Here is a 26,966-nt window from a genome sequence, read left to right on the forward strand (position 1 = left end):
CAGATCTGCAGTCCACTGAGCAAGATCTGATGGGCTCCTGGAAAAATGCAAACCTGCTCCTTATGTGTAAGCTGACTGTGGGCTCTTAGAATTTAGGGAAGCTTTCTTTTCTGCCTTTCTAATAACCTCCGCATCTGCAAATTATCAGGTTTTCATCAAAATCTTGGTGTTTCATATGTGGAGAAATTTCTGCTTATGAAAGAATGTCCTATTGAAAACCTCTGGTTGGAGACCTTTCAGGCTTCCTCCAGAACATGTGCCCTCCTAAACAGCACCTCCACATCCTGCCTCCAGACGACTGAAGTTATCTGGGGGCTGGTATCTAATGCCTAATGCTTCCCACTGATCACTTACCTATTTGTATAAGAAATGTAACAAAGTAGCCTGATTAACTAGGATTGAGGGAATTAAGCCTGTGTTTGTGCAGATAACGATCAATGAGGTCTCTTAGCACACTTGTTACTCTGGGCTTCCTTTGATTGGCATATCAGCAGCTACACACCATAAATTACCTTGATGGATTCCCCTGTGCATCTGAATTTAAAAGAGATGAGGCAGAAGGTTATTTTAGTTAATATTCTGGTGTGTGATTTTTCCAGGTGCTGTGCAGCTTCTGTCTTGATTCATAACCTCTGTTCTTCCAAATCTAAAGTCCTGTCCGTGCTAATAGCACTACAGGCCATCCTTGAACCTGCCCCCTGGCTTTCTGTAGCTCCCATATTGCTTGACAAAGATCTTTCCTTAAACTGTGTATGCTCATGATGCCTTGGGGTAGTAAGAGCTGAGACTGAGGTGGTTTAATTACCGACACGATCTCTTGGCAGGACCTAGCAGGTTCTCCCAGGTGACAGGCTGGGGCTGCTGGCATGGATCCTGGAGGGAATTAGCTAAAGAGGTGTTCCTGGATGCCTGTGGGTCCACAGCAGAAATTTTGGTACTCCCCACTGCAGCCCATTAGCAGCAAAGTGAGAGGCTGCATGCCTTGGATTAGAAAACACTTGAGGATGTCATTTACTCAGGCAGATTTCCCAGCTGACTGAGCATTCCTATTCCACTAATTACAAATCAAGAGGGTGTTGTGTGCAGTGGCTCCCAGACAAGAGGAGCTTTCATCCTTAATGGGGGCAGGTTGGGAAGAGCAGAATGGATCCTGCTAATTCTGTTATCCTCTCCCATTCTATGCAATCAGTTGAAACAAAATAAAGCTTGCTCTGGTAAATCCTGAGAAATTTGGTGCTCAGATGCTGCAGCTGGCTCCTAACAGCTGGGATCCAAGTCAGCACTGTCGATGAAGTGTATCAGAACTGGGGACAGCTCAGAGCCAGGACTCTTGCTCAAGCTAGCAGCTTTTTTTTTTTTTTTTTTAAGTCATCTGAATAGCAAAGGGCCTGGGACAAGGGGGCGTATGAAGGAAATGACTACCCTAGATCTTTGGTAGGTGTTTGACCAAGCCAATACAGGACTGTTTTGTTCTTTTTCCAGCTCTTGTGGGAGGGAGAAGACTTAAAACTTGCTCTTTCAAATTTCCCAGAATTGAAGGGCGAAGTGTGGGGCTGAGTGGAAGCAGTGACCCACATCACAGTCCCACCGAACTCAGGGCTTCCCTCTGTAGGGTGAGGCAACCTGACCTCAGTACTGCTGCTTTGGGGCAGTTAGAGCATCCCATTTCTCATATCAAGTGTCCTTTGAGTCCCTGGGCCCATGTGTTCCTAGTTGGCTCAGGCTGACAGGCATTTCCAGAGGCTCTGCATCCCACTGCCAGACAGCTGAGAGCAGCGGCACAACATCTGCCTGCCTCAGTGCCCTGTGGCTCTTCCTCCTGTGCATAGCTGCTTTGCTCTGCCGTGTCTTCCTGTCATCAAATGCACGACTCCTTTTGCTGCTTGTCTCTGATCTGTTCGCACTAAAAACCCTCCCGAAGGAGACAGGCCCTGGGAGAGCACTGCCTGTTGGTGGTACGTTTGGGAGAGCCACAGGCAGCTGGGTACTCCAAAGCACTGTGCCAGGAGGAGTCCCAGCCGCCTGCCCCGGGACTTGCAGCCTGACGCTGTCTGCTGCTGGTGTGGCAGATCGGTAGGGGGTCAGGGTGAAGGGGCTCCCAGAGGGCTGTTTGGCAGCTCATCAGGCTTTTCTAAGCCTTGATGTTGCCCCAGTTCTGCTGGGCAACTGGTGTAGTTTTTTCTATCATGTATATATGTGAAGGTGGGTTTCCACTGTCAGAGGTGATGTAGTTAGGGACGGAGGAGACTTGAACTGGTGGCCAAGCCAGCGCTCCTGCATGCTCCCACCCCTGGCACCAGCAGTGCAGATGGTGTACGCGTGAGAAGCTGCGTGAGTGACAGGGAGACAGCCCCTGAGCATGCTTTGACTGTTCCTTTTTTGGTTGCTTTAGCCCATGCCAGCAGAAGGCCATCATGCAAGCCTTTCTGAGCAGTTCTTCCTTTCACTAAGTGCTGAGCTTCTGGCTCAACATCGGCTTCCCGTGTGGCTGCCTCCAGGAGGCAGAGATTGGAACGTCCTGTCTCCTGCAGCCACCACTCACCTTAATATCGTGAAGAGCTCTTATTACCTGGGTCTCTGCTGTTTTGTTTCAGCTAATTAGCACTGATGAGATCCACTCGGTGCTAGGCGGTCTCCTGTCCCTCAGCTTCCTGCAGTCCTTGTAAAGTTTACCAAACATGGCAAGATATTAATCCTTTCAGGGACCATAGCACAGGCAATGTGGTGACTTTTAGAGCCCTTGTTAAAATAGCAGATTCAGCTGATGTCTTTAGGAAACTTCTGTTCTCCTGCTGGCAGGCTTTATCTACAACCATACCATGTGGCTAACTATCTTGCTTGATGGAGAGGATCCTAAAATTGCTGTTTCAATGAAAGTACAGCCAGTCTCCAAATGCAGTAAGTTCTGGTGTACACAGAGTTCGTACTTCCCTTGGAATTTATTGCTGTAATGGCCTTTGCACCCAAAGCCCAGCCATGTCTTTCAGCCAGGAGCTTTGCTGTTTGGTGTCCAGCTGTGAAGTAGCTTATTTCTATCAAGCTGTAATGAGACCAAGATTTCCTTCAAAGGAGAGGCTCAAGCTGACATACAAGACTGAGGAAGGTACCTATGAAGGGAAGGGGGGACCTGGAATAATATTCTGTGTAATATGAACATAAGGCATTTTCCAAAGACCTCATCTGATGCTATCAACTCCTGCGATTTGGTGTGAATCTCCTGTTGTTTGGCCCTGCTTCAAGCTCCAGGTTTTTTATTCATACCACTCTCCGAGTTTTTTGAAACAAAAAAATGAGTTTGGTTTTGTAGGTGCAGAGAGAAACAGGAATCCAGAAGGATCCAGATGAGAAAAACAAAAAAGTCAGCCCCTCCCTAAAGCCAGCCTTCCCGTAGAGATGATTTAGATGAGCATTTAGGTACCTAAAATGCTTAAGTAATTTGGATTTCACAAGCATGCGCGGTGTTAGAAATAGAAATGCTGAAGCATCTAAAACCTCATGACTCCACAGGGGGATTTTTGAACTGATGCTGCTATTGTAACTGCAAAAGAGATGGAAGTCTGTGACTAGGTCTCTCTCCAGGTTTAGTTTTGCCCTTGCCAAGGGACTGCAGGACAAATACAGTCTCTTTCAGGCCCATTAGTTTTTATGAATTTGTTCCACTGCCAGCTTATAGTTCTTGAAATTCAAGACTGTGAGCTACCCCTGCTAAAAGAGCTCTGATACTTCTCCATGGACTTGGGTCTGCCTTATGGAGATATGGATGGGCACACTTTGTCACAGAAACAAGACTCCAGCTCTTTTGCTCTGCCAGCATCTGCTAGGACACAGACATGGAGTTCAACAACATCCTATAAAGTTTTTTGGGGTCTTTGGTTTGTTGGGTGGATATATGAGCTGAGCATCTATATAAACTGAAGATATGTGGCCCTCCCAATGGCCACTTCTGGATGTCTGGCCACTTCTAGGCATGTCTGATTTTGGGTAAAACCCCAGATCTTATCTAAAGCAGCAAGGATTGTGATGCTGTGTATAAGCATTGTGTTGCACCTCAACCATCCCTTGGGATTATGGAAAAGTGAGGGGAAAAACGACCATCTTTTTGCTAAACCTACCTATTTTGTCATGGATTATCTTTAATCTCAAGTGAATCACTTGAAAACTCTGCCCTGGCCCATTGCCCTCCTTTTTCCCACCAGCAGTGCTGCAATGCACCAACATCTACAGATGATGCTTCCTTTCTTGTCTGCTTTGCCAGTTTTCTGTAAACTAAACTCCTGGTGGTGGAAACTACCTTCGCGTTTATTTCCAAGATTTATTCCCAACATCAGGTGCTTGAGATGAGTGAAGTCACAGACTGCATAATATATAATGTGGGGTCTAGAGATAGCTGTCTCATTTCCTAAGGTCTGATATTTAGGGTTGGAGAGTTTCAGCAGCAGGGATGTGTTTTCTCTGTTTGAGAGGATGGAAAGAGCAGCGTGTCCTGCAATCCCTTCTTAGGGCTACAGGGAACAAGTGTGTGGGAAAGTCTGCTTCTTGCAGGGACGAGCAAATTCCTACCTGCCACCTACTCCCAACTGCCCAGCACAAACGAGATGTCAGCCAGTGGGTTTGCTGGAAAAGTGCTACCCTAAGGGCAGTGCTGATGAGAGCATGCTTTGAAGGGGATCCTCCGCTTTGCACAGTGCTGAGGGAAAGGCTGCTTTTGCTCTGTTTCTGGAGCCCAGGGTGAGCATAGCATTTCAGGTGGCTTTTTGTCCCCCTTCAGGGGCTTTACCCTGGATTTGGAGAGTTCTGTGCCCTTGCTGGTGTGGAAGAGGGAGGAGGCTTTCTTACACTGAGGGAAGGAGATGCTGCCTTTCTGCCTCAGCCCAGTGCTGTGCCTGCTTCTTAGGGACTGGCCAGTGGTGCAGCCCTTCCTGCATGCTGTAGGAACTGGACCTCAGTTTTGCATGACTGCACCTGATCCTAACTCAAGGCTCTTCCTCCTGTCCGAAGGAGGGCGAGTACCAGATCGGTGCTGGTTTGCATGGGAGGTTCCAGTTTGCTTGCAGGCTGGGAAAGCCACCATCTCCTTGGTGCTGCTTTGTCTCACGGCTAGACTCTGCCTGAGGGCTGCAAACGTGGTGCAGAGCAGCTCTGCCGTGCCCGCTGCCTGCGTGGGGCAGCCCCGGCGGGGAGGCCGGGAGGGCAGCAGCGGGGCTGGGCAGCGTGCGGGGTGAGCGGTGACCCCCGTCCCCAACCGAGGATGCGGGCGGGTGGCTGATTTATGGCTGTGGTGAGACAGGGGTCTCTCGGAGTTAAGCTGTAGGCGAGTTGCCATGGAGACAAGCTAATAAAGCACCAGGCAGCAGCTGGCTCCGATGGCGGCCCTGCTACGGGTGCAAGGAGCGGGCGAGCGGGTGGGTGGGGAGAAGGGGCAGCTGATTTGGCGGGGATGGAGGCGAGCACCAGGAGAGCAGGACAGGAGGAGGGTTTTTGAGAGGGCCCTGGGTGCTTTGAGAGGGAAGGAGGCGAAGGGAGAAAGATCCTCCATCTTCCAGCCCTTTGGGGAGGGGGATTTCGACATGGTGCTCCTTAGGGGTGTGTGGGACCAGCAGCCTTCGGTGGAGGAGCTGGCCCCATGTGCAGCTCGGGCACTCTGTTCTGGCCTCCTGCCTGCATCAGCAGCCTGCTCCCTTAGTGCCTGTGGGCTGGGTGCTTCCCCAGCAGCACGAGTGGGCCTCAGAGTGGCTGGGAACATCAGCTCGTAGAGCCTGCCTGGTGCAGGACTGGCACACAGGACTCATAGCTGTGCTCAGGGTTGGGTTACGTGTGGGGTTACGTGCGGAGCCGTGTGTCACTGGGCCGTGCCTCCATCACACACTGCTGCTTCTGCCTCACGGCGCTGGGGAACATCACCCGTTCCCTGGATCAGCTGCCTGCCCTGGCTGCTGCAGCGTGACTGTTCCCCTGGGCGCTGGGTCTGCACGTGAGCTGGGATCAATGGGGATGGCACGGGCTTGCCTCCAAAGAGCTGGGTGTACCAGAGCTGTGCCACATGTCCCGAATCCCTTGCTCCAGCCCGCACCTACAGAAAGGCCTGTCCAGTCTAAAAGCTTCACTGGGCTGGCGATTATTAAATCTGCAGCTCCATTCAGTTCAAGGGCACTGTAGCACGGACCTAAAACTAACCACACTTTTATTCTGGCTGGTTGAGCAAGGTGGTAGGAGGAAAAGCCTTAGCTAACTATTAGCAAGATATTCCCAGGCTGCTGTACTTCCATTTTGAGAGATTACTCTTCAGTAATATGGTGACAGCCTTAAAGTTTAACCTTGATCACTTTAAGAAGGGTTTTGCCTCAAAGCAGTCTCCTCCTGGAGCGTGCCAGAGTTCAGGTAGGCGCTCCAACAAGTAAAGGAGGGTTTGGGGGTGTGTGTAATATTTTAAGGAAATAAATAAATAAACCAAAAACTGATGATGGAAGCATGCATTAAAAGATGACTGCTTACAGGTTTCACAGGATGTTTTTATAACTCTTACATTGATGGATGCTCCCCACAGAGACTGATGCTCTCAGGGCAGGGCTACATTTCTTCCAAACAGGGTGAAGATCAAGACAACTCTGGCTAACTAAGGCCAGCTATTGTTAAGGCTGCTTTCCCTTTGCCTCCCAGAAAAGGTCTCCTATAGCCGGAGTTCCTAAGCTAGCTAATGATTTCTTCCCTGTCCAGGGCCTCCCGTGATGTCCCTGCAGGGCTAGCTGGCAGGAAGGACTGGCCAGCCCTTATCGCTGCAGCCAAACCAGAAGGGGCACAGGTCGTGCAAAGCTCTGGAGCCTGCCCAGGAGGGGTGATGGCTGGGATTTGGCTGGTGGAGATTTTGATTATTGCTGTTTGGCTGGCTAGAAGTAGGCCTTGCTGTGGAGCACAAGTGCTTGCTCTGCCAAGGATCTGCGTGAGCCAATATGGCCTGAATCCAGCACATCTCGGGGAGTAGGGAGGGTTGCAATGTGCCTATCCACTGACCTTCTAATTTAGGGTGCTTTTAGGTATGGTACCTCTTGCTCTGCTGGCAGCAGCTCACTGTTTGTATGGCTACATCCCTGTAATTTTTCAGCCTGTACTTTTGCCTGACCCAGTCACGGCCACTTCTCCCTGCCTTCACAAGGAGAACTTGCTGCGTGGTATGGCTCCAAGGGGAGGGACTTCACTTGATTTTGGACTGATAGGAAAAAAAGCAAAACAAAACAAAAAAACACTTTCAATAAAGGGTCTCATGCCCAAGACTATTTCAGGCTGCTGGCAGTGTCAGAGGAGACCTCTGGGTGAGCTGAGAAGGCATGTCAGAGTGGTGTGAGCTATGGTGTTCCTGGGCAAGTCTGTATTGCTGGTGGTTATGGATGAACAGGCCCCAAGAGAACCATGGTTTCCATTGCCTGTGACTATTGTTAGCACTACTTAAACCTGTAAATCTTGGAATGTTCTTCAATATGAGCCATTTAAAATCCTGAGTCACTTGTCTCCGGATATGCTTGTCTCGCTGATTCTGTTTCATGCCTGTTCTCCTACCCAAGGCAGCTCATGCCAGCAGCTGAGTCAGTTTGGAAAGGAGGGAGAGCGAGTATTAGGGCCTCCTCTGCTCTGATCCCCCAGGGAATCAGTGTTCTTGAGTCAGCCAGGTCCTATGCACGGTCCTACTTCTGGGCATGGTTATCTCAGCAATGTTCTCCAATGGAGCCAGCAGGAAGGTGGTTGAGCAGATCCTTGGGGTTTTTAGTTAAGGGATTGGTTGTGCCTTGGGTCTTCCTCTGAGCTCTACCCTGTTCCCTTGCCAAGGCTTTTTTGCAAGCCTATAAATCAGAAACAGAAGGGGATGTGCCTTCAAAAAAACCTTGAAGTAAACAGAAACTTGGTGTGAATAAGTATGGCCAACTTGTGTTGCTCCCTGGGCTCTTCCTTCGCTGAGTGTGCTTTGAGTAGCAGATTAGACTGGGTGATCTCTTGAGATCTCTTCCAATGTGAATTTTCTTATGATCCTATGATTTGCCACAATAGTGGAGAACAGCAAAAGCGCCTCTGCTGGCATGTATGCATAGCTCACTCTTCTCTTGAGTGATACTTCAGATTATTGTAGGAGGACTCCAATGCAGAAAAAGATTTTTTAAAATGAGAACAGCCCCACACCGTGCACTGGTTGCTGTCATTCATGCAGAAGTAGTCTAAGGACAATGAAATGTTAGCTGTCTGCATGGGATCTCAAAAGCAAAGGTCCCTGCAGCTCAGATAAAATATCTATCAGATCAGAAAATAACTTGGAGGCCGATTTGCTTCAAAATTGTCTGCTTCTATTGGCTACGGCTGGGTGTGGTGTTGAGGGCTGGAGAAACTTGGTTGCTTATGGTTTGTGGTAGCTGGAAGGCCCTGTAAGAGATGCAAGTGTTGCAGTAACACTAAGGGCTCTCCATCCTCTTGTCCGAGAGGTGTCAGACTTGATTGTGGGGGCATTGTGCTGGTGCAACCTCAAGTCCTTGGTCAAGATTTTGGTCTTCAGATGTGTGTTGTGAGGCTTGTCAAATCTTGTTTATGGCCCCTGCCTAGTAGAGGAAAGCTGAACTCTAATGGCATTTGAACTGCTGCTGACAGATGTATAGATAAATACAGGGATATATGGACTAGCAAAAACTGCTCAGATCACAGGGAACTGAATCTTTGCTTTGAAAGAGGCTGTTTTCTTCCTGCTGTTCAGGAAGCCTATGAATACTTTTGTGGATACTGCTGTCTCATTAAAGTTGGGATGGCTGTGGTCTTTAGGAATAGGTTAAAGAGTGATTGTGTCTGACTTCTGGGTAGCAAGGGCTGGGTCACTTTCTGATACAGAAATGCAGAGAACTGACACCTAGACTGGATTTGATTGTTCTCATGCCCCTTTTCAGGGCTCTTGCTGTCAAGGATGTTTGCATGTTGCTTTCAGTATTCAAAAATAAGTGTTAGAGGTATTTCTGAGGTTGTCGGTGGTGCTTGCAGTTATGAACCTTTATCTCATCCCAGCCCCTCCGCGCTGGGTGGAAGTTATGTACCAGTCACAGCTGCGGCTGAGTCCTGCAGAGTGCTTCACAAGGAGAGCTCTGCAGGGACAATATATTTTGAGTGCGCCTTACTACTGTCAGCTCTCGTCTGCCCAGCTTCAGTCGTGGGGCTCCGCAAAGCCTCCCGAGCCCAGCCAGCCCTGGCCAGCGTGTCTTGTACCGAGCCTCCTCGGGGACTCCCGCACTGCCACCCTGTCCTTGTTTTTTTTTTTTTGTTCTTTTTTTTTCTTTTTCTGCCTACTCTTTGCAGCATTTTAACCTCTCTTCCTCCTCTTCCCTTCCTCTGCGTTTGTTTCCCTCTGCATGCTGTTTTATTGCGCTACAAACCTCCGCAATTCCAAGTAGTGCTCCGGACCTCCCCGCCCCGCCGGCAGCCCGGGGGTTTTGGCCGGGCCTGGCAGCGAAGAGGCGTTTTGGCAGGGTTTGGGGTGCGGTGCCCTTCGGGGTGCGGTGCCCTTCGGGGTGCCGGCCCCCTCCTCGCAGAGCAGCAGCGCCTTGGGGAGCTCCCCCCCTTCAACAGGTAGGCGCTGCGAGCAGCCGGCCGTGCTCGGCTCATCCTCCGGTGCAGGAAGGATGGCGGGGGCCGGGGCCGTGCCGGGCTTCGGCCGAGGGCTCCGGGGCCCCGCTCGGGGCAGGGTTGGGCTGGGCTGGGGGGGATCCGCCGCCCGCGCCGCGGGGCGGGCAGCTCGGCACAAAGCGGGCGGTTAAACCCTCCTCCGGGGCGCGGGGAGGAGGAGGAGGAGGAAGGCGGGGGGATGCTGCTTCCCTCCCTCCCTCCCTCTATCTCTCCCTCCCTCCCTCCCTCCCTCGCCGCGGCCGGAGGAGCGCGCAGGCGGCGGCTGGCAGCCCCGGCCGGGGGGGCTCGGGGGTGCGGAGCGGTGCGGAGCGGTGCGGAGCCGTGCGGGCTCCGTCCCCCCCCCCGCTGGGGCAGCCGGCGGCGGTGAGTGCGTGCGGGGCGCGGCAGCTCCCCCCCCCTAAAAAAAAAACCCGGGGCTCCCCCCTTTAGCTGGGTGGCCACCCCCCGGCGGGCATCGGGATGCTGGGGGCGGTGCGGACCCCCCCAGCTGGGGGGGGACCCCCGGAGCTGCACCCTCCTCCCCATCGGCTTTTGGTTTAGGGGGTGGGGGGACAGCGATGGAGGGGTGGGGGCTCGGGAGGGTGGCCGGGGGGTCGGAGCCGCGCTGCTCCCGCAGCAACTCCGGAGCGCGGTGGTCCGGAGCGAGCCGAGCCGAGCCGAGCCCGGCAGCCGCCTGGGGAGCGGGGAGAGGGGTAAGAGGCAGCGGGGGGAACGTCTGCCAAAGGACGGTGTCGAGCCCGGTTCCGAGAGCCGGACGGCAGATGGAGGGGGAGGGCCGATCGGGGAGGACGGCGTAGTAAAGCAAAGTCAAATTTCCCCCTGAATCCTGCAGCCAGGCCTAATGGGTACCGATGCTGACTTGGGGTGGGGAAGGAAGCCGGGAGGGCGAAAGGAGTTTTGTGGGGCTGCGGTCTCTAAGGCTGGTACGGGAGGAAAGGGAAAAGAGCTCCAGATCCTTCCCCCTCCCCCCCGAGTTACTGGGACTGAGATACGGATCATTTAAAGGGAGTAGCGTAATGCAATTAAGCATTACACAGTCCCCGCTGCAACGTTTATCCATTGTTCTTCGCTTTGCCTTCTGCCAGAATGATTCTAGTCTGGATGAGGGAAGCATAATTGAGCAAATAGTTCATTTCCCTGGCCAATTGCATCCACAGTCTCTCTCCTGAATCTGCTGGCTGCCTGCATACACAGCAGCATCCTCGGGCAGAACGGGGGATCCGGGACCCTCTGGTGAGACTGCCGCTGTCGTGGGCCAGCTGGCAAGAGCAGCTCTTATCCCTGCTCACCTGAGGTGTGCTGATGGTGGCAGCAGGGCACGCTTGTTCCCTCACCTCTTGATCCTTGGGGGAGGTGTGAAGAAGAAAAATAACAGGTGGTGAGGCAGGTCCAGCCTACAACTAGGAGATGCTGCATGTGGCTCAGGCAAGTCATCTGTTTTCTCTAGTCTTTCTTAACTTTCTCTTTACCCTGGCGGATGAAGGATCTCCGGCTGTCTTGAGGCGATGCTGTTGTTCTGGTGGAGTTTGTCTGCCTGTCCTTCAGCCTGGGTCTGTGGCGGCTGGGTGCCCTGCAACGCGTGCGCACACAAGTGCAGCGGCAGGGGAACGCAAACGCTCTGCTCCTGCTCTTTTTTCCAGAGATGCAAGCAGCTGGAGCAGTTGTGGCTGCACCTGGGCCCCATGGCACATGCTTGGCTGGGGGCTGCATCCTTTTCCCTAGCACCTCCTCCCAGTTCACCGCAGAGCTCTGTGTTAGGGGTACGCACACATGCATTTGCTGCACCGCTGCGAGACCTGCTCAACACTGGGAGGCTGCGGCCTTTCCTTGCTTCTGGAGCTTTACCACTCAGCATCATGCAGCTTTCCTCCTTCTGTTCTCTCCTCTCCTTTCTTCTTTGTCTGGAGACTGCCACCTGTCCCACTTCGCTGTCAGCTTCCCCTTCGCCTTTTTCTGCTTAATCCGTTCTTTCACCTCTGTTTCTTTTTCTTGAAGTAGACCTCGTCCTCTTCGCTTTGCTCCCTCTCAACACTAGAGAAGAAGCCCAGCTCCTCATCTCAGCAGGAGCATTCCTGCCAACTGTTTACAAAAAGTAGCACAATACCCAGGCTGAATGCTGACATAATTGCATACCCAGCCAGAGTGTAGTAAATAATCCTGCCTTTCAAGCTTTTGCCCAGTGGTGAGTCTTTTGCCGTCTCCTTCACCCCTGGGCTAAATGTATTATACTTGGCTTGCTTTTACTTATATTCTGGAACCACGAAGTCAGCACAGTTAGCGCACACGTATGGTATCGAAGTAGACATACAGTGATGTCTTGCACTGTATATACTTTGCACGCATGCATTGTGTGTGTGTGAATGTGCATCACACAGCTCTGCTCCTGGGTTCAGCCTTTGACAACAGTGCTCGGCAAGCAGGAGCTCAGGGAGGAACGACAGAGCCGTGGTCGTCCTTCCATTGGGGAAGGAGAGACGGCTCGGAGGTGAAGGTCAAGAGCACCAGCACCAGCAAAAAGTAAAGGGTTTGGCTGGCTCTTTGCTTTGGATAGGGTGCTAGCTAGTTCTCCAGGGGTTTGTGTACATACAACACGATTGCTGACTGTGGATATTGTCAGCGTGGTTGTATTTCCAGTAGTGCTCGGGAGCCGGAGTCTGTCTGCAGTTGCTCTGATTGTGAGTCAGTCTGTCTGCAGTTGCAGTAGCCGTGAATCAGTGTCTGCCTGTAATTATGTGGGTGAATCAGTGTTGGCTTGTTACACTTGTGAGTGCAAGCGGTTTCCTGTAGCGGTTGTGGGTGTGAGTCACTCTACAGTCCCTCTGGATGTGTTTTCAAGCAGAGAGCTGCAATACTGGGATTAGTTTTGTTTTGAGAAATTGTCAAGTGGCTTCTCATTTTGAAAAAAAATTAAAGCTGGGCTGAGAGTTGGGCATGGAGCTTGCTCAACATCACCAACCTTCTGCAGGAGAGACCCAGTTTAAGGTTTGCTTTCAAAATTTCCGTGTTGATTTGAACCTTTACATTTCCTTCCCTTGTGCCTCTGGATTTGTGTCCTCTTAAGCTGGTGTCTCCCGCAGAGCTGCAGACAATGCGTTTGGTAACCATCACGCGTGCCTTGTACCTTGTGTGGCAGATTGATGGGAAGGTGATTTATGGCTTGTGCAGGGTGTGTGTATAGGACTGCTCAATGTGCACCTCTCGGGCGCATTTTCACGTTTGAGTCAAAGACTGGTTCCTCTGCCATGAGCTGCCTGCTGTGCGCCAGCGCTGGCTCTCTAAGATGGCAAACAGCAAGTTTGATTCAGGTAGGCAGGGGCACTGCCGCCTTGTTCTTGTTCTCACATTCTTACAAATGCTGTGGTAGCTTTTGGTCTTCTGGCAGTATCTATTTAGCACAAAGAGCTGAACTGAGAGCCAAGTTGGAGAAACGCAGGCTATCTCAGATGCTGGAAGCAGCGTCCAGGCTGACAAACCAAGCCTTCCCCTGCACTAGCTGGTGCAGGTAGAGCATGCTGCTAGCGGGGCTGGACTGCTTCCAGTACAGGTTGGCTTGGTGTCTGCACTGTGCAGCACACGTGTGCATCCCAGCGAGCTCATCTCGCAACAAAGGGATGTGAAGAACCTGTAGGACCAGGGTCTTGTGAAACACCACAGTGGTATTCTACCGTTTCCAGGCTCCAAGACAAAATATGTCTGCTCATTGCTAACCCTGCACCCAAAAAAAGAGAGAGCTTTATTAAAAGGGATCCTCCTATTTAGCTGAAATGATTGAGAACTGAAGCAAACCCACCCCAGCAGGGACACAGGGCAGCATGTGCATCATCTGCATTTTTTCTGCTGCACCGAGTGCCTGCTGGCTGCCCATCGCTGCAGAGGGCTCGGAGCTGTACCCAGAGCAGTGCTGGAAGAGGCACGGCAGCGACAATCTCAAGGCTGGTGTGTCTGCAGAGGATCAGGCACAGCACAGCCTGTGCAGGTTGGATGCTTCTGGAGTCCGTAAAGGATGTCAGAGGACCTCTCCCGAATACCCGGGACCTGGTCTGTGAAGGCTACAGTGCAATGAGGGAGGGAGCAGCTTTAAGGAGCTGCTTATGCTGTGCAAGTGCACCTGATCTGGGGGGTAAGTCGGCAGGTGCTGAGGTCGCGTACAGCGCTATGCTCAGCTGTGCAGGTGGGCAGATGGTTCGGCACCAACTGAGGCTAGATCACCCCCTTCCTCCTGTGCTTGTATCTGAGCATTCGGACTGTGGCTGCCTCTGCTTCCCAGCTGGCTTCCCAGCGCCAGCTCTTCTTTGCTCACATGCCCCTGAGATACCTGATTTGGCAAAGAAGCCGAGCAGCTGCAGGTCCTGGGGGCCGGGGGGGAGCTGTAAGCGTTCAGCACTCCTCTGGCTGATGCCACTGCTATGGGTGTGCGGCACGCGGGCACGCCAGCAGTGACGCTGCAGGCACGCTGCCTCTTGGTGTGTAACGGGGGCAGATGTGTCCTCTGGGCTGCTGCTTCACAAGTGCCACCTGCGTGATGAGACTATTGCTAAGTGAATCAAATTGCTCCCTTGACTGTGCGTGTTTCAAGGAGGCAGTAATTTGGGAGAGATACTAATGTGACTCTCATAAATGTACCCATGTGGGTTTTTGGGACCCTTCTCTCTATTTACTTTCCTTTGCCTGCATTCTCCTTCTCTGAGCTGTACTCCCAGGTTGTTTTTTCTTTTTCTTTTTTTTTTTTTTGCAAGCTTTACCTCTTTCTCCACCTCCAGAGCTTTCTTTTCCTTGTCAGCACTAAGCCTGTGCTAATCACTCTTTCCTAGGAAGGCATTTCAGAATATTTAATGGCTGCTACAGTAAGGATTGCTGAAAAGATCAGACCTGGTATGCAAAGTCAGGAGATCCTCAATGTTAACACTGCTAGGGGACCTTGCTGATCCAAAAGGTACCAGCACATTTTTGGTTCCCAAACCCACCTCAGGAGGAACAGCAGCTGGAGTATGTTGGGGAGAGAGAAGCTTTTCCAGTTCTTCTCTCCAAAACTGCACAGCCAGGAGGAAAGCTGTGTTTCCTGGGAGTGTTGTTTTGCTGTGGTGCTCTGGAGATTGGACAGACAGCATGTGCTGGAGAGGAGTGGGTATATTTACAATGCCTTTAGGTATCTGGTTGTAAAGAAACCTGCCAAAATCCAGAGTGTACTGAATTGTAAACTTTAAGTGTTGCTTAATTCCAGCTGCAAAATGTTAGCAGGGCTCCTTAGAAAATCTGCATTTGATTCAGCTGGGGAGGTTACCAGCAACTGCAGAATTAGTGATGAATGCATTTGCTAAGTGTGCCATTAAGAAATGAGCCATGGGCAGATGGAATAAGGAAGTGTAGAGCTGTTTTGAGCATACGCCATCCTTATAGAGGTGATGCTGGGAGCTGCAGTGCCATGGGGACCTTACTGGGGTCTGGCTGAGCTGTATGCACATAGGGAGCTTTGAAAGAGCCCCAGAACTGTATGCCTTATGGAAAGGAGTGAAAACCTCCCCTGCAGAGGCTTCCTTGCGTCCTCCAGAGATGGTGCTTTTCTAGTAATGGGGTCATGAGCAACAGTGCTGGGAGGGAACTGCTCCTTCTGTGGCTGCCCTAGCGCTGCCTGGCCAGCCCTGGCTCTGTCTCAGTGCTACCAGGGTTCATCACCAATGGTTAGAGACCCTGTGCTAGTCAGGAATGTCGGTCGTGATCCTCAGGACCGGGTGGCTCTGTTTTACAATCCATCTAAGTGTAACAGACAAAGAGCAAGGAAAATGCAGCAGAGGCTCTTCTCTCCAACTCCCCCAGGCTAATATGGAACAAGAAGCAAAAGAAAGAGGTAGAAAGCAGTGCCAAGCTATTTTTTTATGCTGCACAGTCCTTCACGAGTCCGTAAGAGCATCCATAGCAAAAACAGCCATGTCTGGCAAAGTAGTCACTCAGAAAAGTGGTGAAAACAGAATTTGTCCCAATGCAGGTATGCAGAGTTGGTCCTGATGCTTAAAATGAGACCGGAGTGTGCATTTAACTTCTTTTCAGGCAGCCCTGTTATTCTTGGCTCGCATCTTCAACAGAACTATCCCAAATACAAAATTAGCCATTCATCTTTACATAATAATGAAGAAAACTGCATGAACAAGGTCTGGTGGAAACATGGCTGTCTTGAGCTTCTTGGCTCAGACACTAAGAAGTGGCTTTTGTCACTGTTCCTGGCCTGATCTCTTTCTGAATTACCTCACTGCCTCATTTTCTGGTCTTCTTTTCTTTAGCTGCTCTGTCCCAGACTTGGTGTATGATCTTCCCAGCCTGTGGTCTCACCAAAAGTGAGTTTCTGCAGAACCAGGAGGAACTGCTGCGAAATTGGAGGGTCCTGGTTCATGTAGATAGTACTGGTCAAAAACTGCTGGCAGTGCGAATCCTGCCAAAACAAACCATTAATTTAAATCCTCATTTGAATGGGCAAGTGTTGATTTCAATGAGTCTTTTCAGCGGTGGTGTGGGGAAGGGAGGGGGAAGCCAGCAGTGGATTTCTGCTTTTGGCTAGTGCTTGAAGCTGTCTCAGAAAGAAGTGTTTAAATCCTATTGTATAACATGCAAGTTTAAGAAAATTGAAATGAAATCTGTTGGGGAGCTGCTAATTTAAGTACTTCTGGATTTGCCTCGTAAGAAACATCAACGTTTTAGCTGTCCTTGTTCTGAGTTGCAACACGTTTCCCCAAACTGTTGGGATTTCCCACAGAGCAGATGTTCAATCCCTAATTTGTGCTTCGTCAGCAAATACTTGGATTCCAAGACTGTCCCTCCCAGCCTGCTCTGTCTGTATGGGATGTCTGCTGGGGGATCCCGTGTCTGCACGCCCCTGCTATTCAGTACCTCTCACAGCTCAGCTGTCCCCTTCACCCTCAGGCACCTCGGCTGCTGCTCTGGGAGCCCATGGTCGTGCCTGGCCGCCGCAGCACTGACCAGCCTGTGCCAGGCAGAGGTGTCGTGTCGGGTGGGCGTCACAACAAGCTGTATTTATACAGGCTGCTGCTCCAAGGTGCCTCAACATAATGGGGTATATAAAAGGGGAAAGGCGGTTAAATGTGTAATAACATCACAATAAAAGGAAAACCGAGCATTAATGAAAAACCTGAGCATGCTATGCGTGGTATGGTTGAACACTCCCACTGCTTGGGCATCAATACCCGAACTTTATAATAGTTTCTGGTGGTGTCATTAGCAGAATTAAATGAGGGCCTAACTGTCCAGAAAGATATTTGGGGAAAAAATGGGTCTTAAGATTCATTTCTGCTGTACACGTGTCTCCAAGCAGCATGGGCTGAGGGAGCTGCTGCAAGGGGACGTGGTGGTTGGGAGTATGGGGTGAGGAGGGGGAAGAAATGGGTGTAAAAAGAGGTGTTGGAAGTGAAACTGTGCAGTGACTGGAAGGTGTCAAAGCCCCTGGAGAGCTGTGTGTGTGGACACCCCCGGCTCTGACCCCACACAAGGCTCTCCAGGGCCAGTAGTGCTGCAGGCAGTGCTGCTGGTCCCTGTGGGGCCTTTGGGACTTCAAATAGGAGACCCCAGAAATACCAAATTCTGGCTAACAGGCATGAACCGCTGGGAAAAATGGAATTAACTTGATCGTTTTCCTGCCAATAAATAACATCTTTCCTCTTTTCTCCTTCCCCTCTGTGTCCAGGTTGTGAAGACCCAGTGGCTGTGTGCCGAGGCCATGGCGCCAAGGCTCCCGGGAACGGGATCTCTCTCTCTCACTGGCCTTGGAGTCCTGGTCCTGCTTTTTGCTCTCCCTGCTGACGCTGGGTAAGGTGGTGAGAGCCAAGGCCCTTGGCTAAGGCTGCAGTCCCCTTGCTATGCTTGAATATATCTGAGCTGGTGCCTGGATGAAGCAGTCCAGGGTAAAAGACTAAGAAGTCTGTTTCTTTGGGTGCCCAGGTATAAATGCAGAGCCTTGTCCCTGGTTCCTCCAAGACCTCCTGGCTTTGGACACTGCCACCAGCCTTTCCTCCCGGCCTCTAGGAGCGGGTGAAAGGCTGTTAGACTGTGACAGGCCCAGCAACCCTCCTCCACTGCCTGAGTCTCTGCTGAGGCCTGGGGAGCCTGGAGAGCCCTTTGAGGAAGTGTGGCAGGTCTCCCCCTGGCACAGCTAAGGGAGAGAGATGCAAATAATATGTGGCTTCTATAAAAGAATTAGAAAATTATCTTTAGAGTGCTCAGTACAGACACAAATGTCTGCTGAGTACATGTCTAACAGCACTCGAGGATTTTCGTGCAGGAACAAATGTCCTGGTTCTGTGCTCTACCCGTGCCCCCTCTGCATGCAGCTGTTTGCCCAGCTGCAGGCTCTTACCACTTCAGCTGCTTGCACCCGGTTTTGCATAGACAAATGCATCCCACGTATGCCTGGACTTGCAGACGCTGACCTTGGTATCGTGGTGCTGGCCACAGGGGGACAGCTGCAGTTCCTCCCTGCCTCCCCCTTCCCTCCTGCTGACCTTTTGCTTCCAATCGTCTGATGGCTGCTGCTGCTCCCTTGTCACCTGCCATCCCTCCTGCAGGAGGATTCATTTCCTAAATCACATACCAGGGGCTCCTTCTTCAGACACTAACCTGCCAACGTGGCAGCCAGCTCTCCAGAGAGCGTGTGCACGGGGATGAGCGGTGAGGCAATGACTTTCCCTCAAGCCTCTCCTAATTAAATTTGCTGTAAAACTGTCTTCTCTGCCTTAAGGCTTTTAAATGGTTTTAAACCATGCGCCACACACCTCTGCGCAGCTCCTCTGAGTTTTTCAGTGGGGCCGGTGGCTCTCCCCTGCCGGAGCCCTTCGATCTTTTCCCTGCCTGCACCGTGCTCCCACGGTGCCTCCCAAGCTGATCCCACGCCGCTCGCATTGAAGTCAAAACCTCGAATGTCAGGCTAAGCTAAAGTGGCTTTGAAATTTGTAAACTCACTTTTCCCATCGCTGCTGAGCCTCTGCCAGGAGTTCCTTCACAAAAATCTGTCCTCTCCCTCTTTATATTATGGGTAATTTTTAAAGATAGCTTATAAAACATTAATGAATGAGCTTTCATGAGCATGCTAGCTATTCATAAGTTATAGATGGTTATATACCCATCAGCACACACTGGTACAGATCGCTTTTAACTGTGACATCTAGTGAAAGCTGACACAATTGATTCCTCACTAATTACTGTAGACGTTTGTTAAATTCCTTAAAATTCTCCTTATCTTCAGGGAGTGCAGATCCTTCAAATCTGCTTTATGCTCAAGTTCAGGTGCAAAGCCAAAACCGTGTTCTGATTCAAGTGAGTCTAAAAAGGCTGCGATGCAGTTCATAATAGCAGGGGTGTTTTGATGTTTCAGAACTGATTTGGTTGCACTGGGGCTGGGGGATGTTTCCCCACCTTGCTCCATGCTTATAGGAGCTGCAGTTCAAGCACTTCATGCCTGCTTCTGGAGGCTGAGCTTCCTGGCTTGGCCACTTCTCAGCACGAGAACAGACAGTAGTTTGCCAAAAATTATAGGCCGAGAAGCCTCAGGAGAAGTGGGATCTGATCCCCAGAGAAATAAACCTCAAACACTTGGAAAGCAATTTCCCACAGTGTTTGGTCATTGACTGATTAATGTCAAAATTGCCCCCAAATGAAATATTTCAATTAGTGACAACGTGCTGAATAACATTAATCCAGCCTGACTCTAAAAATACCCACACCCTTGCCTGCTCCAATTTTTTATTTTTTTGTTGAAAACATTTTTTTTAGTCCCTTATCTTACTGAACCTGGGTTTTCTGTTAGGAGAACATTTTGACAGAGAACTCCAAGCCAGCTTTGCTTCTTGTCACCCTCTCAGCCCTTCCCAGAGTATTTACAAATGGACCCAGAGTGTCAGGGGTGGCTGGTCTAACCAGATGGGATGCTGCAGGATTAAGCTCTGAACTGCTTCACTGACATTCTCACCCCCACCCCCTTTTTTTTTCTCTCCATAATTACTTCTCGGTCCCTGCTTTTTCCTGCTTAAACCTGTGGCAGCACCCCACAAGCTGCCAGGGGATGCTGAGGCAGCCTCGTGGGCTGGAGCGAGCTCTGTGCTCTGGGGCTGCTCATGCCTCCCAAACAGAAAAATGGGGAGCAAAATCTATACCCAGGGGTTGGCTGGGCTTCTTCCATTGTTATGTGTGTTTCTGCCATTTTTTTTATTAATCAGTGTCTGTTTTATTCCCTTTTCCATCTTCCCTGCAATCTCTGCATCTCTATAGATTTTTCTTCTTTCGGCTTTCTGTTGCTTAATTTTCTGCCTTTCCATTAGTTTTAGTCCCAAAAGCTAGTTCTGCTGGGAAAAGCTGTGCTTGGAGCCACAGCACTGATACCCTGTGCTGTCCAAAATCTCTTTTAGAAGCAGCTGTTTTCACTAGGGTCCATGGGCTCCTTTTCTGTTGATTGAGAAGGAGACACAAAATGCAAATTTACTATTTGAGCCCTTTGGGCTTGCAAAATTGCATTGGATATTTTGTTTGGTGATATGAGTTTTGTTTGAGAAATTTGCTGCTTATTTTATTCCACCTGGGGCAGAAAATGCCCCAAGGAAATCATTTTATTTGGGGCTCCCGGGCTTCTTGGGCTGAGTGGAGATAGGAACATGAGAACTCATTTGATTTTATAAACAGGGAAAGTTCAACAAACTGCAGAAACGGTTCACAGTTTTAATGATGGGCTCAGCCTCCCATCCTGCTTTCCCGACTGCAGTTTTTCTGCATCTCTTCCCAGGAAGAGAGTACTTGGAAGTGGGCTGATAGGGTAAATAACTGGCACCTCTTACTCTGCCTCCTACAAGGAGAAACCAGGACTCGGGTAACCCTGAGGTTTTGGAGCCTCTGCTCCTACAACATCCTTCTTAGGGACAGGCAAAAGACACCGGGGCAGGGGAGGACTCCTCACCAGCCCCCACTGTGAAGGCTGCAGAGGCTGGGCAGGTTGGTTTGAGGAGCCCTGCAGAGGGTCCTGTGCACATAGCCCTATCAACAGATGTGCTGCATCCTGCCATTCTGGGCATATTGCGGTGCAGGCTGGAGAATAGATAAGTGTCTTTTCATTTCTACAAGTGCTCGGAGAAATATAAAGAACGTTTCTCTTCTGATCATGCCTTTTTTCTCTCCTCTTTTTTTTTCCCCAAATGCACCAGGCTTTCTCAGAAGCATGTTTCCGACGTCATTGATGACAGCAAAGATAACATCACCATTTTCACCCGCATCCTGGACAGGCTGCTGGATGGCTACGACAACCGCCTCAGGCCTGGACTCGGAGGTCAGTTGGGTGGAGCGATGCCGTGCTCCGCAGCCGCGTAGCTTCAGGACAGAGGGGCTGCCCAGATGGCTTGAACAGGTCTGCCCCTGTTGGGAGGAGAGTCTGGTTCAGTGCTAGAGCCAGTCTGCTGCTGGTTTCCCCGATTTCGGTCTGTGCTATCTCATTGGTGTTCTGTGAGAAGAGTGGTGTGAGTCTCCATGCGTGTTGTGGCCTTCTACGACATTACATTGATAGGCCTGTAGATGGAGCAAATAGGATTTTACTTATTTCCACTAATTTAATAGACATTGTGATGCTCTAAATTATGACACCACTAGTCACCACTAGAACCTTTGACCCGTGTTGGTATTACGTGTTAGTCGGTGGGCTTTGCTGCACAGCCTCTCTTGATGTCCTTTCAGCTGTTTCCTACGTAGCCACTCTCTAGGGAGCTCTTCTGTGTGCTGTGCTTTGGAAAGCAAAAACATTGGTAGCCAGCTTCTCATGCTCCCTTCCAGTGCTTACGGCACGCACCTAGCATAGCATATGGAGGGAGAAGCTACAGGGAGATGTTGCTCCTGGTGCATTGCTGGACTGCGATTCCCACACAGAGCTGGACTTGCAATGTGTTTGCCATTCTCTGAAGGCCAGGCTGCCAAGGGAGGTTGGGAATGAGCTTTCCCTCTCCCTTGCATACTGATGGGGGCTCTGGTGGTGTAGTAATAGGCTGGAATTGCGCCTCCTGCCCAGTCCCCTCTCTGCCCTTGCCTTGTCCCTCTGCTCACATCTCTCCAGGAGGGCTATGGCCCCAAGCAGCTACCACGCAAAATCTGGGGAAGAAGGGTTTTTCCAGTGAGCATCCTCATCTCTGACAGGCTGCCATGCTGCAGAGCCTGGCCGGGAAAGGGTTACTGCATCTGCATAGGCCATCCATCAGCTTTATTGCTTTTGTTGCTTGTTTCTTTCCCCCAGAATTAACTGCGGTCCCACTAATAGCTTTGCTTCCTCAAGTCTCCCCGATGGCTGTATTGATTTAGCTGAAACGAGTTCTGAGAGGGGACTGAGGGGGCATTTATGTTCACTGTAGGCTTGGTTGCAGACAACCCTGTGCAAAGTATTAACAAGAGGACTCCCAGGAGCCCCCTTGCTGGGAAAGTTAAAACCTTTCTTGGAATATCTCTGCTCTGTTGCTTTAGATCCTTTAATAATGTGCTTAACATAATAAATTGCCTTTGCCTGAACCAGACATTGCATGCTCAAAGACTGCTTTCGCCTCTGATTTCCCCTCCCGGAGCACTCTGGCAGACCCAGGTGGGAAGTTTTGACAAAGGTTACAGGCCTGGGGGGCTCTGGTGGCCAGAGAGGCAGAAACCATCCTGTTGCAGGCTTAGGGGTCAATCGGCTGTTCTGGGGTGATTGGTAGCACGAGGTGAGTTTCTGTTGTCCAAGGTTATGTAAAAACTGGGAAAGGGACTGCTTTGCTCCAAATTGGCACGACTAGCGTTGTGCTGCTGGGTGGTTCGGTGACTTGCACGGTTCCTTGGCTTGCCTGTGAGATAGCAGGGGCAGCCCGTGTAGACCCAGCACTGGGCTCTTGCTGTTTCCCTTGGGAATATCTTCCACTTGCTTTTCTTCGTGAGGACGTCAGGAGAAAGCATCTCTTAATACCACGGAGTCTTGCTTTGGTATTTGAAAAGGGCAGATATGGTGGGATTGTGCCGGGGACAGGCTAATGGAAGGATGGACTGGCCTAAATAGTGGGTAACAGGGCGGCAGGACGTGCAGGCTCACTTCTTGGCCCCATTTTCCCTGCTTTCTGTCAGAGACATCCCTCTGAAAACCCTTGGTCAGGTTATAAGCAGGGTGTGGGGCTGGGTGTGCCCAGACACCTGCCCCCGCACCCAGCAGAGCCTCTTCGACGCGCGCCAGGAACTGAGCAATGTTTGTTTAGGCTTTGGGAGAAGTCTGTGTAAGCAACAGAGTGTTGATGCGGTGACTTCTCCCCTCAAGATAGCCTCTTTGTATTTATTTTCCTATCCCCTCTGTTCTCACCATCTGCTGCCACCCACTCTAATAGCTGCCATGCCAGCGCTCCCCTGCCTACCGGGATGCCGCCGGCACGGAGCGCGGCGCAGCGGCGCTGAGCCTGCCTGGGAGCACCCGGGGCTGCAGGAGGGTGTCCCTGGGCCTCCCCGCTGCGCCTGGCCCCGGGATGGGGCTCAGGGCATCCTCTCGAGCCAGCAGTCCTCGCAGTGTTGACGGCACGCTGAGGTTTGTGAGCACACACCGAGCCAGGTTAGAAGAAGAGGGATGGTTTTCTGGGTGAGGGAGAAGGTGTCTGCCCCTCCTTCTGCTGGACAACCCCATAGCAGTGGGGGCACAATCACTTGTGTCACCAAGAAGTCTTTTAGGGCTGGTAGAAAGTTTCTTCCCTGTTTCTGCCTGGTGGCTTGCTCTGATCAGGGCCGAGTCCTCTGCTGAGTTTGGGTCCTCTGCCTGTGTTTGGGAAAGGGGCAGCTTTATAAACAGGTCACGTTATGGGGCTTGGAGGGGAAGGAACTTTCAGCAGATAACCTGTCTTTCCCCTGAGAAAACACAGTGCAGATGGGCTATTAAGTCAGAAGGGGAACAGACAAGGACCCCGAGGGGATGCAGACATCTGCTGTCACGGCCAACCTTGCAGGAGAAGAAAATCTCCTGCTGAGAGAGTTTCTGTGGGCAGCCTCGGCCTCCCCTCCTGGTCCGGATCTGTGCGTTCACGTGGATCCTCTCCTGGCCCCACGGGGCTGTGGCGAGGGGCATCTATTTATAGCCCACAAATTCTCTTTGCTGCTGGGGCTCCCTGCAGAGCCGGTGTGCAGGGAGGTCTCTGCTTTGAACCCGGAGCTCGCCTTGCTTGTGAGGGTTGGAGGCAGGAGATGGGGCCAGGAGAAATAGGTAGAACTGGCAGACAAAGGGAGAGGCATCCTATAGCTGAAAAGAAAGGGTGCTCAGGGAGTGGGATGTGAGTGATGGGGCACTGTGTGACCCTCTGAGAATGATGCACAGAAAATCCTGCATGCTCCCATGCTGCTTTCTGCGAGGAGTGATCGATGTGCAGCCCTTACGCAGCCAGATGGATGCCTGGCACCATGACCTGAGAGGGGATGTGGTGCCCGTGGTTGGGTGGTTTGGGGTTCAGCGATGGTCCCTGTGCAGCTCTTACCTGCTGTGGCCTTATTTCCTAACCAGTGGAGTTTGGGTACACAGTGTCACAAGCCAAACACGCCTATCTTGCGCGTGTCTAGCTCTTTGCAAAGCAGGGTAGGGATTTCTCCTGTCTCAGCCAGAGGATCTCTGCTTTGGAGAGGGTGTCAGCGTCTGCAGTGTTTGGTGTGAGGCTGAGGTCCTGAGAGCATCTGGAGCAGCGCTGGACAAAATCTCCCTACTGGGTGGCCGGGGAAGCCTCAACTCCAGAAAGCCATTGGCCTTTTCCAGGGGCTGCCAAGGAGGAAAAGGGTTTGCCACAAGGAGAGAGTAGGTTGGTCATTTTCTTTGAAAAGATGGGCTTTAAACTTTCTAGATGAGCCAGTTTCTTTGACTGCAACTAAACAGCAATTTGTAGCAGCTGGGCTGCTACTGGTGGTTGTTGTTCCTCCTGGATGCAGCATCACCTGCAGCATAACTCACAGCATTTGCCTGGAGAAGCTTCTACATCTCTCTGGAGTCTCCAAATGGCTGGCCTGGTCCTGTTGGAGGAGCACTGGCTGGACAAGCATCCTGCTGCTCTGTGTCCCTGTGCTGTGACAAGGGTTAGGAGCCTTCTGAAGAGCATGGGGTTTACCAGCAAACACAGGCAACTGGCTTAAAGCAACGCACCTGCAAGGAGAACAAGGCATGTGGCCCCCTCGGTCTCTTCTCTCTTGGGGAAAGGCATGGCACCCCTTCCGTGGCCTCAGGGTTGGCAGTGAGTGGGTCCCCAGGCAGAGGGGAAGCCCCACTTTGTGCCTTCACAGCTGGGTGTACCAGGGTGAGAGAGCAGCCTGGGCTCGTGGCTGCCTCCTTTTCCTTTCCCTCATCTCTACCGGGCTGCTTTTCATGGCTTGGTGTCGGCATTTCCCTGCCCTCGCTGGGCTCAGCACAGACAGACGTTGGCTAAGGTAGGTTTTGGGCTCTGCCAGTAGGACTCAGACCAGGGCTGCCCACCACGGGCCTCTGGTGCCTTTTATCTGGGTTTGCTTCATCAGCTCTGCCCTGCGAGTGGTTTTGATCTGTAGCCACCTGTTAATATTTATCCTGCTGATGTATTCCCTTTATTCTTCTGTAACTGAAGTGCACTGCAACTGTTTTTTTTTTTCCTGTTTTCTTTCCATGGTGTGGTGTCTTTTCCTGTTTTGATGATGGTGTAGCTTGCATGATGGCCTCTGAGCAAGCAAGACGCATCTGGATCCCTGTTTCGCCACCTGTGTTTCCCTGATTCAGGTGCTGACAGCCGAAAGGTTTTGGTCTTGGGTTGAGAGTGGTTCCCTCTAGGATGAGAGACACCCAAGAGATGTTTGGTGCTCGGTGTGTTGCACCCTCACACCTCTGTTATTTCGTCCTGACATGCAGGTAGGGGCTTGTCAGCTGTGTGACCATCAAGGTGGAGGGGCTGAGACAGAATAGGAAAATTACCAAGCTGCTTCTTGTTGCCACAGAGCTGATCCCCAGTAACCAGGGCCCTCCAGCTCCTCTGCTCACCGGGATGCTGTCTTCTCACCTGGGTTGTGAAGCTACCTACGGTTTGCGTCATAAACATTTTCCTGATCTGCTGTTTGCGCAACAGAAACATCAGATGACAAACCCAGTGGCCCTGTGTGTTTCGTTGTGATTTCCAGGATTTCAGGACTGTGTTTACCCTGTTTTTCTCTCCGAGTGTTCCACCTCTCCGAACTTCTCATCTTTTCTCTCTGATCTGACTTCTTGCTTTGCACTGATTACTCCAGGGAGGATTTTGGCTCTTTCTTAGAGAAAATCCATGTCTTATCTCAGATTTTTGTCTTTGGCTGAGATTCCTTGATGAGTTTTAATTTGAAGCCGAGGCATAGCCTGAACAGTGATTTCTTCTATTTACCTTTCTGGGCAACGGGGACCCTGCTCTGTCTTGTCGAACTTCTGAAGTTAAGATCTATGAACAAATACAAAAAAAAAAAAAAAAAAGGTTGTCTTCCCCTCGAGTGCAGTTCTCTGAAGGCAGATTTGCCGTGGATTTGCGCAGCCCCTGATGCTCTCCTTTCTCATGTAGAAATCCCTGGTGCTGCTGCTTAAATCCACAGAGCAGAGGGAGAGGGAGCTCTGCGCGTAAAGGCATGTACACATCAGAGGGCGAGTGAGGAGTACAGGCTTGACAGCTACGCCTAAGGGTGAAAGTCTTCTCTTAAATAAGTTATGAATTTGCTTAGGGCAACAAGCTTGTATCAGAGCTTCAGGGATATCACAAACACTCCAGAGGGGTCAGAAATCCATTGTGAAAAGATTAATCGTTTCTAGCGTGAAATGGCACCTGGGCTTCAGGTCAGCGCTGTGTCCCTCAGGGCCACCAGAGCCACGGCCAGGTGGAGGGGACAAACACGGCACCAGGTCCCTGAAGGAGCTGTGCAGCCGAAGCTGAGCACCGTGGTGAAGCTGTCCTTGGGCTCCTGGGTTCTCCGGAGGGGAAATAACCAAGTCCTGGGGCATCAGGGACTGGGGAGGGAAAGGTGTTTATCGTGCTGCTTTGGATGCCTCTCTTTAGGTAGTGCCTTAACTTGCTGTGTGTTTCCAATGAGGAGTCTGTCCTACTAACCCCTCCATATATCCATGTACATGGGTAAGAAGAAAGGTTTTTACGAAGGGTGAGAATTTTAATGGGAGAACGGATCCAGATGGAGGACTTCTAATGCCAGAAATTTGTGCTGGAGGAACTCAGACCTTCAGTCCTACAACAGGCACCTGCACCGAGCCAGTGCCAGCGTCAGGCAGCTCATCCCTGCCCTGAGGGAAGCCGGTGGGTATGTGCTGGAGACAGGATGAT

The sequence above is a fragment of the Anser anser genome, assembly GCF_964211835.1.
Source record: "Anser anser genome assembly, chromosome: 13".
Taxonomy (NCBI): Eukaryota; Metazoa; Chordata; class Aves; order Anseriformes; family Anatidae; genus Anser; species Anser anser.